The sequence below is a fragment of the Chiloscyllium plagiosum genome, chromosome 32 (assembly GCF_004010195.1).
Source record: "Chiloscyllium plagiosum isolate BGI_BamShark_2017 chromosome 32, ASM401019v2, whole genome shotgun sequence".
In the NCBI taxonomy this organism is placed as follows: Eukaryota; Metazoa; Chordata; class Chondrichthyes; order Orectolobiformes; family Hemiscylliidae; genus Chiloscyllium; species Chiloscyllium plagiosum.
Genome location: NC_057741.1, coordinates 26,260,362 through 26,273,424, shown reverse-complemented (window position 1 = coordinate 26,273,424; position 13,063 = coordinate 26,260,362). Strand labels below are relative to the sequence as shown.

The 13,063-nt window shown below is 39.8% G+C and overlaps 1 long non-coding RNA gene across 3 annotated transcripts in view; it reads left to right on the top strand.

Annotated features, from left to right (window-relative positions):
- The window catches only part of LOC122539442, a 59,442-nt gene that overhangs the window by 27,623 nt on the left and 18,756 nt on the right, over positions 1 to 13,063 (top strand). For all 3 annotated transcript variants that reach the window (XR_006309081.1, XR_006309080.1, XR_006309082.1), the window contains exon 4: positions 3,006 to 3,063. This is a non-coding gene — a long non-coding RNA (uncharacterized LOC122539442). The remainder of the gene's footprint in view (positions 1 to 3,005; positions 3,064 to 13,063) is intronic.

The following is a 13,063-nucleotide window of genomic DNA, read 5'->3' as shown; positions in this document are numbered from 1 at the left end:
AATGCTGTGTAAAATTAAGAATTTGTTTAAAGCAAAGAAGGGATAGTGAACCACAATGGATTCTGCCAGGGACTACATGCCATATATATTACCTGCCCACAGGTTTCCTTGCATTTCAATTACAGAGAGTAAATCAGGAATATCCAGAGAAATTAAACAATGATGTGAAATAGGAGAGAAATACCCAGAACGAACACTTGTGACAATTAATGTTCAACACAATTAAAGCTCATTGTTACAACTCTTTTAGGCACTTGGCCACTTTTACATTCAGTTATAGCTGTGTAAACTGCACCAAAATAGCTTCATTTCTGACTTGAAAATAAACTGTGCACAGAAATATTAAATGCATCTCTTGAGCTCACTTTAAACGTGAGGTTCAAATTTAGCAATTATTTCCTCATTCTGGCTTTTACTGTGTACTCCAGAGTGTAAAATCCAATTGAGATTCACTGTATCAAAAATATTATGTTTACATAAAGCTCAAAACCAGATTCTGTGAAAAGAGAAATACTCACTGGACAAACCAACAGAAAAGGCTGGAAGGACTGTAGATCAGGCAGCATCCATGGAGACAGAAACAAAGTGACATTTCAGGGAAATATACAGAATTTTTTAGGGGCTTGACAGGATAAATGCAGAGAGGATGTTTCCTCTCATGGGAAATTCTGGGACCAAAGGGCATAGTCTCAGACAGAGATTTAAGACAGAGATTCCCTGCCACAGAGACCTGTGGGGACAAAGTGCTAGTGAATAAGCATGTCCCTGTTCCTATTTCTTGTGGTCTAATGGTTTCATAGTAAATTACTTATTACTGGAACTGGGAAAAGCTAAAAATGCAATTGGTTCTAAAGAAGTGAGGAGTTGGGAAAAGGGACGATGGGGATGATCTGTGAAAGTGTGAAAATTAAATGACAAGAGGTTGGAAGTGCAGGGCCAAAGGGAGTCATAATGGGAAAAATAAAGAAATAAAAGATGCAGCCAGATGAGGTGTGAATGTCACAATGAAGCACAGCTCCATACAAAAAAACAACATACAGAGAAATAATTGAGTAAGACTAAAACCTGCAAAACAAAAGCAAACAAAATGGGGACAGGTCTTATGGACTGAATTATTGAACTCAAGATTGAGTCTAGAAGGTTGTAAAGCACCTAAAAGAACCAGGTTTATATTGTGCTCCCATGAATCACTGCAGGAGGGCAGTACAGAGATGTTAACATGGGTTGAAAAATAAAACACAACAATGGCAATCAACCAAAATCTCAAGGTCCTGTTTGCAGGTTGAACAGAAATATTTTGCAAAACAATCACCCCACCTTCATTTGATCTAGTCAAGAGCAGATTAGTGTGAACATCAAGAAGAGTGTACTGTTAGAAAGATGCTTCATATTTATAATACTTTTTGAGGACTTAAGCATTTCTTGGAGACCATGTAGTTCCAGATGATTGCTCTGTGTGGCTATTTGAAGTCAGTTGAGAGAAAACACAATTCTGCTGTGTCAATTTGTTAAGCAGATTGTTCTACTGTCTGAACCCCTTCAATTCAAGAGATCTGCACGAGCTTAAGTAGGTTGCACTGCTCAATCATGTCCTCAGTATATAATTCTTCTTGAAAGTTTTGCTCGATTTTATCATCTGGTCTGACTTCAGGGATGACAGGAGTATTTTCCAGACCAATTCCTGATGAAAGGCTTTGGCCCGAAACGTCAATTTTCATGCTCCTTGGATGCTGCCTGACCTGCTGTGGTTTTGGAGCACTACTCTAATCTTGACTCTGTTTTCCAGACCTGACTAACCAATATAATTGCACGTTTCACAACGAATTATTAAATCTTTAATCTCTTTTGAAACCGCTGACCATCACAGTGCTGATTCAGCCTTGAATGTACCCTTGGCAATGCTTAGGTCTCCTCAATGTTCTGTAATTTATTTCTCTGCCAGTCTTTTTCAACACTATTGCAGTAATATAGTAGTAAACTCTTTGATAAAGCTTTCAAATTCTATTTAATGATGTTCTGTAATGATTAATTGCTTTCAAAGCTTTTAAATTCTGATTCACTGAAACACTGTCTTCTTGTACTGCTGCCTGGGTTTATCCCACGGTTTTAAATGACCTTAATCAACATAAAAGGGGAGGTGATCTGGCAAAATGAGTCTTTTCCCCTTTCTCCAAGGCCATAATGACAAGTTATAGGGTTCACTGAGTGAAAGCCTAGAGTATTGGTTCTTTTTTTCAATTTCCTACAATTGATGGCGTGGTAGTTTTGTATTGGAACATTTTCAATTAAGAAAGATAAGAAGTATGTTTTTGGTTAAAATCTCCAAATATTGTCAACAGATTAACAGGGATGTCAATCCTTTCTTTGACCATTGCTGCTGAAAAGTTAAATGTCTTTTGGTGACAATGCAATTAATCATTGAGTGTAATAAGAGCTCCACCTTCTTTATGCCTTTTACCTTAGCACGGATTACACTTGCTTGACATGTCTGACTTGACTTCAGTTCTCCCAGATTCAGTGACTGACACGTTGGACACATAGAGGCTGTTTCCAACCCAGGTCACAAGAAATAGGGGACATGATGGCTGCTGGCAGGAACAGTAATTGGCTTGGGTGTTCACTGCGCTGTTCCCCATTAAACCTTGAAACGCTGACCTGCAACAGATGGTAGCAGATGGCCGCTCAATGTTGACTCTCTGATTTGAAAATGGGCAGTCTCTTTTCCAAAACCTTCACTTGACATTCAATAGCATTACCATCACTGAACACAGGGATTCCTTGCATGGTCAGTGAATTCCATTTTTTGACCTTACATTGTCAGCCAGGCTTGGCTTTATTTTAAGGGAACATTTTATTGAAAAGTTCAATATGTTTTTAAGTAATTTGGGATTGTGATCCATCATCATAACAATGTATGCCTGAAACACTTCCTTCCCAACCCCATCCCCATATCTCCATCCCCATTGTCTCACCACAAACATACTCTCATGCCTCTCTCTTTTCAGATGCCATTGAGTCAAACATGTGTACGGGAGTGTGAACTGGAAGAGAAGCAGGACACTGGTAATGAAGAAACATTGTCACTCGATCTCACAGAGCTCAGAAACTGAACACTGTGTATACTATCAGTGGAAATCTCAAGGCAGGATCTGTAGATCATGAACCATTGGGTAGAAGTGGTTTTCAGCCACAGCAGGGGGAAAGGGTGCTGTAAGATTCCATCCAATTCTAAAGAGATAACAGGCTGTAGATAAAGACAGCAATCCTTTAGCTTCAATATGTACATCAACTTGTTCCCTTGCTCACCAATCCTTGTTAGCTGAAGGAATGTGGTTGGATTTGCAACCATCAGCATCATTTAAGCGCGAGCATTCATCAGGTTAGAATATTTTCAGCAAGTGCTGCTCAGTCAAAGAAAATTTCATTGGCATCTCTCACCAAGAGCACAGTCTAAATCACACACTCAGCAAATCTGTAATGCCAGTGATGTCATTTTTAAATAGTTTAATAATCAAGAGAGGTAATTCATTATTTAAATAATCTATAATGATTCTGTTAAAGTATATTAAAATTTGTTTGGTTTCAGCCTCCAATTTTCCTTCGATTGTAATCATTTTAAGGGCCATTTTCCAAATCTGATTGCTGTTCATGTAATGCTGCCTCCCTGTTGGTCAATGTTTAATCTTGTTTGATTTTCAGAGGCCAGGCTACTTGTACAATAGCTAACAATGTGCACCCCCTTCCCCTTCTTGGCTCAACACCCCCCCCCTCCCCCCAAAGAGGGTGTCAGAGAGAATTTAAAGAAGCAAGTAGGTAGGGGGCAAATAGACTTCACTATGATTGAGCAGGTTGGGTAAAATGATAAAGTCAGAATGTCAGCTGGGGGTCCAGACTCTAAAACATCTGGCCGATCCTGAGATCCTGATCAGAGAGGGAAGTGAAGCCCCTGATAAGGAAGTGAAGTTTGTGTTTTGGGAGCTGTAAATAATATCCTTAAACATTGACCTGGAGCAAGTTATAACTCTTCTAAGATTGGATGTTAGAGAAACAGTTTGACAGCACATATGGCGATCGTGTTCCCAGAAGCTGGGCTGAGGGGTAGACTGAGCTGTTGCGATTGTCCATGTGGAAGTTGGTCCAGTGATGCTAGGGAATTATGGGGAATGCTAATGAAACATTACCCAGCATCACAGCTGTGATCCAATAAGAAAGAAAGTGAAAATGTAGTTCCCACTGACCAACGTTCAGTCATTGGGCATTGCTTTGACTAAAGATGGTCACGTGGAATGGCCTGAAAGGAAGTGACGAGGTAACAGCTGAAGGCTGTGATTAATTTGATTGTTAGTGGCCGATGCTTTGGACCTGATTGGGCTTGTATAAAAAAACAAACTTTCAGATTTGCCTCTGACAAACCTAAGAGTTGTTATGAACTAGACTGATTTGAATCATGGAACTGAACATTGAAAATCCCGTCTTTGCCTTTCACAATCTCTTATCAAGATCATCAGAGAGCTCAATGGGCCATTCATTGGAGGATAATAGGTCCCTGTATCCCTCCGTGCCATTCTCCATTTGAAATTGCAGTGGATTTCAGGGGCATTGGCATTGAGACAATGTCTGAGAAGGTGATTCTTATATTGTGTCCATACTTAATTTCAAACTTGCTGGCAATTGAAAAGCCAGCCCTATTTTATCGGCTGGATGCATGTGCTTGTCATGCATCCAAAGCCCTGTCATTTAATCACTCCAAAAACTGCAGAGTCAGTTCCTTCGATGGTTGAGTTGACTTGGCATTCAGGTTTCGTCATGTTGTGGGGTAGCTGTGTTGAGATGTCCACAATCTCTCTGAGATGCTTTATTTCATCTTCTCACAGCATTATCAAATAATGTACTTGAAATATTTCAGAACCAACATTAATTTGCTTCGTCTTGTCAATTCTATGGCACTAAGTTGGCCTGTACATTAGACACTTCCATTCTTTTCTTTTTCAAGAACTGGAGGAGAAAATGACAGGAACAGCAAATATTCAAGTGAACTAGCAATAAGGAGATGTCCACCACAAGAATGTAGTCCTTGACAGCAAGCCCATGGTCTTCCTCCCAGATCCACCATCAAATAAGACTTTTAAATGATCACTTAATGGACACATATTATTCACGACAATTGCCGGCTTCTGATTTGCTGGCAGTTCAGTTTGGGGCAAGACATCATAGAACATAAGACACAATACAGTCCAGTACAGGAACAGGCCCTTCAGCCAACCATATCTGTGCTACCATGATACCATTCTAAACTAATCCCATCTGCTGGCACATGAGCCATATTCCTCTATTCCCTGCTTCTTCGAGTGTCTGTTTAAAATGCTTCCTAAACTTTGCTAACGCATCTGCTTCTACCACCTAACCTGGCAGCAGTTTCCAGGCACCTACCAACTTCTGCATAAAAAACTTGTCTCCACATCTCCTTTAAACTTGCTGCCTCTCACCATAAACCTATTTGCCCTCGTATTTGACATGTCAACCCTGGATAAAAGACTCTGACTATCCACCCTAACTATGCCACTAATAATTCTATATTCTTCTATCAGGTCATCCCCTCAGCCTCCTACACTCTAGCAAAAACAATCCATGTCTGTCTAATCTCTCCTGATAGCTAATACACTCTAATCCAGGAATCATCCTGATAACCCTCTTTTGCACCCTCTCCAAAGCTTTCTATATTGTGGTGAACTATACACAATACTTCAAAGAAGGCCTGACTAAAATTTTAAACAGCTGCAACATGACCAGCCAACTTTTATACTCAATTCCTCGACTGATGAGCTGCATGCCTTCTCTACCACCTTATCCATTTATGTTATCACTTTCAGGGTGCATCCCGAGATCCCTCTGTATATCAATGTTCCTAAGGGTCCTACCATTTACCATATACTTTCCCGTTGCATTTGACCTCACAAAATGCATCGCTTCACACTTGTCCAGATTAAATTCCATCTACCATTTCTCTGCCCAACTTTCTAACTGATCCATATCCTGCTATATCCTTCGACAACTTTCCTCACTATCCACAACTCCACAAATTTATGTGTTGCCTGCAAATCTATTAATCTATTAACTACATTTTCATCTGTCACAGTCCCAGGTAGGGATTCTTCAAAAGCCCTGCAGAGTGAGCACTGAAGTGCGTGATAGAAAGTTGATTTAGTGGGCTTTCTGTTGGCGGTTCTGGGGAGTGACATCTGTCCCCACACTTAAACTGCAACATAGAAACTTCTGGCCTTGGAGTCACATCAATATTTGTACTGAAGGATTTCCTTCGTGATTCAGTTTTTTGTTCATTTGCTCCTGGCACTTTGCAAATGCTTCATGGGTGAAAGCCTCTGAGCTGGCGCATGCAAGGGAGAATGAAAGTGACAGAGGGACTAACCTTTGAGGGAGTGAACCAGAGGAACCTGGTGCAGGATTATGCTTCATGGACACAGCTCATCTACGTCTTGTTCCTTGCCATCAGATTCATTGTCCTCAACGAGGAAGAATCTTAGGCTAGGCTGCTCTTTTGGATCCCATTTCATTTGTGCTCCCATTGCTATGTTGGATTTGCAGGAACAAAGAGGGTAAAGAATTGAAAGACAAATAATAAAATGAAAGAAATAAGGAATGAAGGAAGTCACATTATTGCAATACTTTTCCCAGCCTTAATGATTGTGACCATGAAACCATCATTAGCACAATCATTGGAAATATATGGCAAAACTTTCTTTTAAAGAAAACCTTCCGTTGCTGGTATGTTAAGAAATCTTCACCTGTACAAATCCCTTTCCAAACTTGTCTTCCGCCATACAGTCACAATGGAAAATGCAGAAGTTTTTTTTTCTTACTGGTCATGAGCAGCTATATCCAAGGGAGCTGATGGTCCAATCAGGGAGGCTTGTGTATTGAGTGAGGCTTGCCCAGGGAGTGCAGCAGTAAGGCCAGTTGACAGACTCTGAGATTCTCCCTGGGTTTCCAGCAGGAGGTTAGGCCTGGGGAGCAACTGTAGACGGAAGATGTTATAAGGATTGGCCAGGAGGAACTCAGATGCAATTAATAGGAGGTGGTTGGGGAACCATAAAGAGATTGTTGCAAAAACTGTTTTCTTTACTAATGCACTGTAAAGAAGGAAGCTAGCCACCCTTACCAATCTTCCAAGTAACCTCAGACCCACAGCAATGTGATTGACTTTTAACTGCAATCTGAAATGGACTAGCAAGGCACTCAGTTCAAGGATAGTTAAGGATGGGCAGCAAGTGCTGGTCTTGGCAATGATGAAATGGTCAATCATGAGAATAGAGGATAAAAGAGACAAAATCACATCAATGCCATTTAAGTATTTCATAAGGATGCAGGAAGATTTTGAAATTGAAAGTGGAAGGGAAATTTCCAATAGCTCGGTGGAAGGCTCAGTTTGTCCATGTAAATAAAACCCTGGAGGTCCAATCACATAAAATTCAATCCCCTCATTTCCAGCACAATTTGCAAATGTTTGTCTGTGGAAACACAGTTCTCAGTAGGTACATTTTTAAAATACTTCATAGCAATGGGTGGTAGGCCGGTGAGGGAGTTACATTTGTTTCAATTAGTCAAGGGCTACATTTTCAGTCATATTGTAAAAACAAATGGGAACTCCATTTGCAAGATAGCACCAGCCCTTAGGTTAAATACAGGCAATGCCTGTAAAAAAAAAACTGTTGGAAAACAGAAGCTAATGTAATATATATTATAATCTTTGTATAAATCTTGAAGGTGTCTGTGACCCATCAGAGTTAGGTCACAGAGATAAGACTGACTGTCCCCGCGCAGGCATGAAATAAACAATTGTTAATCTGATTGCCCGAGTCCTCTTATCAATTCGAGAGTGTGGTGCTGGAAAAGAACAGCTAGGCAGGCAGCATCCGAGGAGCAGGAAAATCGACGTTTCGGGCAAAAGCCTTTCAGGAACTCCTCTTATCAATTTGTTGAGCTGTCCAATAACAACCTATAACCAAACACAGAGCATTCAAGGAAGCCTTCATAAAGCCACTCACAAATGTATAACTCTTTTCAAGTTTCATAGTGTTGGCGTAATGGCATGGGCAGATCATCAATAATCGATTATTATGAGAAATAAAACTGGTGAAGCAGATTGTAAGTTTACTGAGAGCAGGGTATTTGTTGTAGAATGAGAAAGATAAGAATAAACAGGTGTCAGCAAAGCTTGGAGAAATACAGCACAACTTTCTTTTAAAGAAAAGCTTCCATTGCTGGTATGTTAAGAAATCTTCAACTGTACAAATCCAAACTTGTCTTCCAACAGACAATCACAATGGAAAATGCAAAAGTGTTTTTTTTTCTCACTGGTCATGAGCAGCTATATCCAAAGGTCCAGTCTGGAGGCTTGTGTATTGAGTGAGGCTTTCCCAGGGAGTGCAGCAGTAAGGCCCGATGACAGACTCTGAGATTCTCCCTGGATTTCCAGCAGGAGGTTTGGCCTGGGGAGCAACTGTAAAAGGCCAGGAGTTGAAAGTTGTTATGAGGAGTGGCTGGGAGGAACTCATATGCAATTAACAAGAGGAGGTTGGGGAACCAAAATAAGAGTTAAGGCAGATGCAAGGCTTTGGGGCCTGGAAACTTGGGTGACAAGGATCTGAAAACAATAACAGCTTGATTAACTTTCAGGAGGTGGGATACTAGAGGATTTACAGAGACATGAGGCATGGAGAAAGTCCATAAAGAGGACAGATGCCTTGGAAGGAAGAGGTGAACTCAGTCGAATCAGCGGTTCACATTCAATTGGTTAAGATTAGCCACTTCAGTATTTACAATGGGCCATAGAATTGCTCCAAACAGACAAAATAAACAAAGATTTTTACACAAATGGAGCAACAGGTTACACACTTCTACTGATAGTTATACAGTCCCTGCATTTTTGTGGCATCTAAGATATGAGGTCAGGAATTTATGCTGAGCAGAATTAAAACCTTTGTTGCATGTCAGAGAAGAAGCTTTTCATGTCTGCTACTAATGCAGTTTTGTCAGCTTTGTTTCTGACAGTGAAATGTTTTAACTGACAGGTACAAATTGTTGCAGATTTATCAAAATCAATGCACTGTTAGAGTTGCACAGTGTGATGGAAGCATTGTTGAAAATACCGAATCAGCAAATTTTGAATGACATGAGTAATTACATCACTTCTTGTAAAGTGTATTTCTCTGTTAGATTATGTATTCTAGGTCACCCATCATCAACATCTTGTAAAGTGTGGTTGTTCTGTGATATGCACTGAACTTCTTGCTCTTTTTTCCAGCATTATTGGTTCTCATCTGATAATTTGACATTTACAACTGTTCTTTGGAGAAATTGTACCAATGTTACAGGTTCCTGAAACGTAAACAGAAATTGCTGGAGAACCTCAGCAGGTCTGGTAGTATCTGTGGAGATAAAGCACAGTTGATGTTTTGAGTCCGGTGACCCTTCTTCAGTTCTGTAGAAATACCACTGGATTCAACTTTAGCTCTGCTTTTTCTCTACAGATACTGCCAAACCTGCTGAGTTTCTCCGGCAATTTCTGTTTATGTTTTGGATTTTCAACATTCACAATTCTTTGTTCTATGATAGGGTCCTGTTGAGTAGTGTTGGAACAGTCAGTTCCCATTTTAAATCTGTTATTTATTCTCATTTTCCAGCGCTCATTTCAAAAGCTGTCCCTACAAAGGATTATTCGATGAAAAAAAAATCAATGAATGGGGAATAATTTACAGATGCTAATAGTCTCTTCCCAGCCATTATTTTTTGGCATACAGCCTTTAACTTTTCTGCTGGTGGCATTTAAAGTCAGGTTGGAAAATCTATTTGCATTTCAAACCTCTACTTAAGTGCTGGAAACAGAAAAGAAAAATATTGCATCAGGAAAATAATGACAAAGTGTTTGTAAATTCTTCTCAGAATCGATTTTTCCAAATAATTCTTTTTAATCTTTGTATTTGAAGCATTTAAATTCATATCAGTCAAAAGAAGGTAAGGGAGGAGAAATGACACTCAAAAAGACAGCAAGTGAATTGGTGCAGTGTCCACAACTCCGTACATAACATTAAAATTCACTCCAGTTAATTCACATTTTAAGCAGTAAATTGCCACCTTACTACACTATTTGCATTGTGGCATTGAAATTTTTGTCATGCAAAAGAGCAATTTTAAGTTACCAAGTGTAAAATGTATTCTAGCTTCCAAGAAACAGCAGTCAAACCAAACCATCAATTTTACCATTAGCAAATCGCATGCATGGGATTAACAAGAAAAATCCATGTGGTAACCTACCTCAGGATTTACAAATCACTTTAATGCTATAAATGGATTAATGTCTCTACAATAAGCATTCCATTTCAATCTATGCCTAGAATGGCTAATTTCCATTTTAACAATAGAACATCCACATTATTATACTATTTATTATCAATTCCATATGATATCACTCATGGGTACTTCTCAAGGAGATTCAGGATGGTGGTACAGGACCCAGATTTAAAAATTAAAATAACATGAACCAGTTGCAATGAAACATCCATTCCACTGTGCACTGGGATAGTGCATCAATGTCTGAAAGATCATGTCATACATTGTGATGGGGATGGAAAGTGCATCCTTTTTTCAAAACTGATTCTTATCTTTCACGTGGGTTTTTTCATAGTTTATGGGTGCTGTTTATCCTGTTCTTTAGGGCACTAGTTTAATACTTAAACAACACACCATTACATGAGCATCATTAGCGCAGAACACCACCATTGTAGCCCAGCAGCATTCTATCAAATATTCTTGCACACTATTATTCGAGTACACCAATGTTGCAGCAAATAAAACTTCCATTGTTCTAGCACACCATTATCTCACACAAGAGCACTTATAGAGTATCAAACTTCTAGCCCAATAATATTCGAGAGCACCACATTGGCGAAATCAAAATTGCTGCACTACAACTTTCTCGCGGTTTTATTCCAGCATACGCACACACTCAGTCATACATGCATCCAACAATTTCATTATTTCAATCCACCCTTACTCTATCACGCCAGCCTTCTAAAACATTCCAGCATGTTAGCAAATTGTTCTTTAGCATAGCAGCATTCTATCACATCAACAAATAAGCCACCGAGAATGCTCCAGCCCACTAGTATTCCCATGCATAAATATTCTGGAAATCCCACATTTTAGCACACTAACACACGCTTACATTAATAAATTTCATACCATCATTCTAGTACACTTTTAATCTAACTTACCAGTATAAAATTCTACTCAACGTTTTTCAAGAATTCCAGAATTCTAGCATAACAAAGTTCATATACGTGGATATTCCAATAAATAGCCAATCTAGTTCATAGTTTTTCCAGAATACCAGAGCAACAGAACACCAACATTTAAAAAAGACATTTATTCTAGCCCTCAAAAAGTCTAGCACATCAATCTAAGAGTACATCAAAACACCAAGATGCTAGCACACCAGGATTCTAACATGCTAATATCTTAGCCGATCATGACGATATCATATAAATAATTCAGTACGCTCCTTTTGTAGAATGACAATGTTTAAACACATCAGTATCCCAGCACATAACCTTCTGAAGGACTAATCCTCCAATTCCTGATGAAGGGCTTTTACCCGAAACATTGTTTCTCCTGCTCCTTGGATGCTGCCTGACCTGCTGTGCTTTTCCAGTGCCACACTTTCAACTCTAATCTCCAGCATCTGCAGTCCTCACTTTCTCCCAATCCTCCAGGACACCAGCAAGCTAGCACACAAGTATTCTGTCGCAACAATACTTTACATGCAGAAATCCAGCACACCAACATTCAAGAGCATCAACATTGTAGAACAGCAATATTTTGCACACCAACAGTTTAACAAAATATCTGTCTAGCACACCATTTCTCCAGCACACCATTATTATAGAGCATCAACATTCTAGCATAAATAAAATTCCAGCACATTGATTATTTGGTAAACACACCCTTATTCTAGCACACTCTTATTCCACTTACCAACATTCCAGTAGACCAACTAGCAGATACTTATTCGAGCACACAATTATTCCAGAATGCCATAATCTAACATTTTAGCATAACAAAATTCTCACAAAGCAGCATGGTAACACATTAACATGCTCTTTAGGGTATCAGCTTTATAACACATTAACCTTTGGACATGTCAGAGTTCGAGATTACCAATCCTCTACACAATGACACCTTTAACATACCAGAATTCTAACGAGCTGATCAACACATTGAAACACCAGCAAATATGACACCACCATTCTAACCAAGAAGTTAACTTCTGTTTCTTCTGGAACACCAGAATTAGAGAAGACCACTGGCATTCTAGAACACTGACAGCCCAATATTCTAGTACATCATCAGCATAGCACATTAGCAAACACTGATATAGAGTCATAGAGATATACAGAATGGAAACAGACCCTTCGGTCCAACCCGTCCATGCCGACCAGATATCCCAACCCAATCTAGTCCCACCTGCCAGCACCCGGCCCATATCCCTTCAAACCCTTCCTATTCATATACCCATCCAAATGCCTCTTAAATGTTGCAATTGTACCAGTCTCCACCACATCCTCTGACAGTTCATTCCATACACGTACCACCCTCTGTGCGAAAAGTTGCCCCTTAGGTCTCTTTTATATCTTTCCCCTCTCACCCTAAACCTATGTCCTCTAGTTCTGGAGTCCCCGACCCCAGGGAAAAGACTTTGCCAATTTATCTATCCATGCCCCCCATAATTTTGTAAACCTCTATAAGGTCACCCCTCAGCCTCCGACACTCTAGGGATAACAGCCCCAGTCTGTTCAGCCTCTCCCTGTAGCTCAGATCCTCCAACCCTGGCAACATCATTGTAAATCTTTTCTGAACCTTTCAAGTTTCACAACATCTTTCTGAAAGGAAGGAGACCAGAATTGCACGCAATATTCCAACAGTGGCCTAACCAATGTCCTGTACAGCCACATGACCTCCCAACTCCTGTACTCAATACTCTGACCAA